A 3,936-nucleotide genomic window follows, 5' to 3' on the forward strand; every position below is an offset into this window, starting at 1 on the left:
GGTAGGCGAACTCTATCAGAAATCACTATAGTAACCGTTTTAAAGCAATTCCACATACGTTACTTTCAGAACGAATAGTGGAAATTAAGCCTATGCTGGATATTTATGGCGTTTTTATATACACGGCTAGCAAATTTTTCTAAATCAAAATCGATCATTTTATAGCATATATGAACGCTAACAGTCGTGAATAGCTTTCTGTGAAGGTCAGGTATAATCGATATCGTTCCTCCGACGATAATACACGGATAAGAGCCAGAAAATCGCGCAGTCAGTTTTACGCAGCGTTTCAGAGTAACGCTCACAACGCCATGACATCTGGACATGTCAGTGTATTGATAGTCAAGCCATTGCTTTAGATGTGTATTACGGTATATTATATCTATATTCGATTCGAACGGCAGATGAGAAAATTGTTTCTGCTTTTAACTGAATATTACACTGAGAATATCCAAATGTGAGATAAACCGGTAGGCTATCCTCTTCGTAAAAAGTTAAAATGGAAAATAGTGCGAAGCCAACCGATTTTCATGAAAGTGGAACTTTTTTCTTGAAATTTGAACTTTTTGTAAGGTACCCCACGCAAGTGTTGGGTCCTGGGAGTACTCCCGCTGGTAATTTATGCAAATGAGATACGAATAGAGAAGCAACTTCTAGAATAATTGGAGTGAAAATCCTGCTTATTTGTTTCCTACAATTTTGTCTCAAATCAAGTAGGTTTGGAAGCATGTGCATATTCTAAACGAAAACGAATGACAAAGTGTTACCAATGAGTGAATCTTTTGAAATCCATGGTCAAATTGTCTTAAGACTGGCATCTTAGCAGAACATCGTCAATGGGCGTTCGAACCCCGTCTAAATGCGGGCATGTAACATCTTTCGGATCCCCAACCTTATAACACAACCACACCTTTTCCAACCCAACCTTCGAGGATTTGAACCTGGGACATCCAACATTCAACGGTGCTAGACTACCAGTACGGTAACAGTTGTTGAGATGGTAACCGATCACATTCTTTGAGGGTGTGTTCCATATATAATCTGCTTTCACAATCTCCGATTAATATATACAAGGGGACTTCTCCCAATAAAAAGCACACAAATTTGGCAAAGATAAAGCATAAATAGATTCGAGATAAGAATCTATATAGCACGTACGTATAAGAAGTTTTAAAAGTATTGGAATTTTCGATCTTCCAGTTTTAGAAAATGCTACAAATGTGTTTTTTTCAATTCTATTACAGGTATATATATGACAAATGCCCAGACGGAGTTTAGTTCGTAGAGTACAAGAAACATCAGGATGTCTGGGTCGGGTTCCAGGATCGGCGCATCTCACCGCGTCGATCCTGCTCGTATTAACGATGGCGTTACAACTACTTCACTCGAATCGAGGCTGCTACCCGGACCACGCGGCTACCGAAACTTTCATCGTCGAAACACTAGGCGTCGTCAGCAACGGCCAATTAGCTTTTAAAGGCCGCAGATGGATGTTAAAATCGAATGGTTGCTCGAATTACGGCGCGGCGTTATTCACGCTGTTGTTTGTCAGTTTCCTAGCGTTAACGGTAGCGATATTCATGGATTATGTATTAATCGACGTAGTAGTCAATTTCACCAGTCTTCCCCCGGAATCGTGTCGTCTGTCGTACGGTAACTCGACGTGCGAGTTACGCAACGTCCAGGGCGTCTTTTCGCGCGTGGTTCTGGCCGGGGCGACCACCGTTTTGACTATACCGGCCACGCTCTATAGACTTTACGGAATGCTGTTTGTTTATGAATCTTCGAGGAGCATCGTCGCGGATGTCGCCGCCTTATCGTCGCATTATGACGAGAACTGCGATAGCCAAGACTTACTGCCTAAAGATGGCGAGACGCGGCAGCTAGCCCCGAATGAATCGGCGGCTAGATCGATTACTGCCAAAGTAGAAATGAACGTTTCAACTTCCCATCGAAAACAAGGCTTCCCCGCCGGTGAGGCTATCGAAATGTCCGACAATTCTCACTCTTTGGTGTCTACTGCTAAACCTCAGAAGGGAATGCGTCGCTATAGTTCGGATAGTCGGGTCGATAGTAAATCAAATTCCTGGGTAAAACAAATGTGGATGAGTTGTGTGTCCCTGAATCAGCTCCGCCACGTGACCGACCAACGATCGTCGTCGACTGACAGGAAATCATTGAGTTGCGATTTTCTGCAAACTATGACATAAAGGTGCTTCCGCGACTTACGTAGTGCAGGGTGGGGTTACTCTATCCAGACCAAGTTAAAAATGGGTAAAGATTAAAAGTTGATTGGTATCGTAGAAAGCGGGCTTTCAATCAAGACATGGGCCCGCGCGATCGTGTTTTGGTCCGTGCCAAATTACCCCGGAACGTCTTTTCACACTGGTGCCAAATGGGCCCAGATTATTGCGTGCGAATTGCGAATGGTTCCGGGAGTGACTCGCTGTTCGCGTGAGTGCCAAATGGGCCAACTCGACCAACAATGTCGGACCAGGCGAATTTTAGCACGGGTCAAATTATTGCATTTGAATTTCAACTGGTCCCGGAAGTGACTCGCTTTGTGTAAGCATTAAGTATCGAGTGAGTGGTTTACGTGTGAACGCGCTTGACTCGGGCCTGATCCGTGCTGCCAATTTGGCCTGGGCCACAAAATTGTCTCCGTTCGATCTATTCTGTCCTGTAATCAATGTCAGTATTCAGAGTTATGTATTTATTGGTAATGAACTATAACTGTTGTGATATAAATATTCGTCCATAGGTAAGTGTCCTGGAGACTGGTGAAGAATTTCTGAATATTCTGCGAGTTTGATTTTCTCGTACTAATCTCGAGGAGTTTCCTGTGATTCTTCATAAGAAATAAACCGCAAAAAATTCAGAAAAAAAATCTTTTCTGATATCTCCAAGACGCTTATCTACGTCCAAGATATTAAAGCGATTTGTTGTTTTATTATTCTTATAGAGCTTTTAGAATAATCGTCATCATTTCGATATACTTCCCGAATCAAGCCAATAGAATCCGAGTGAAAGTCAGCATTCATAATATTGATACTTCAGCATCCCTTTATCTTTTTACGCAGCTTACAAAATATTTCTTTCTCCTCCACCAGAGAGCTTGTTCAAAATTCTTCATAGCTCTGTTAAAGCTCTACGAAAGCTCTTCAACCAACTCTACCAAGCTCTGCCAAGCTTTCAAAATTCGGACGTATTCATATCAATTCATTATCCGGGTTCCCGGTCCGGGTTGAGGATGATATTTAGATTTTGACCTTATTTGGTCATTTCAACTAAGCTCGGATTATTCATATCTGCATATATTCTAGTCTGGTGTTGCCAGCTGAATGAGTCATTACTGTGGAATTTTATAAACGATTGGATTTATAAACATGAAATTATTTCAACACAACCAGGATGATGTCTATATGTAATGTGACGATGACCGAATTGTTACAATCGCCATCTACACGATCATCATCATCTGAACAATCACCTTCTCCAGCATCACTACCATCTCCAGCATCACCATTACCACCATCCCAACCATAACTTTCATCGCCACCATATGCAGCACCAGCATCACCATCTCCACCATCGCGCTTTCACCCATTGAACCAGTCATAGTCATCCAGTCACTGTTATCCCTTCATCCAGTTGACCAGTCATCCAGTCATTCGGTTATCCAGCCAACCAGTCAGCTGCACATATACATGTACTCCGTAGGGCGGATGAATATAAATATGTGATTTGTCCTAGAAGTCTACACTTGGCCTGGGTTCGATTGCCAGATAACTAGACCAAACTGTTCTTTCCGTTTGAAATAAAACAACAACAAAATGTTCATCATTTAACAATATTTTTACATTTATTATTATCATTACTAACTATTATTTATCAATCAGTAATTCAATATGCCGGCATATAATAATAATAATAATT

The sequence above is a fragment of the Tubulanus polymorphus genome, chromosome 11, assembly GCF_964204645.1.
Source record: "Tubulanus polymorphus chromosome 11, tnTubPoly1.2, whole genome shotgun sequence".
In the NCBI taxonomy this organism is placed as follows: Eukaryota; Metazoa; Nemertea; class Palaeonemertea; order Tubulaniformes; family Tubulanidae; genus Tubulanus; species Tubulanus polymorphus.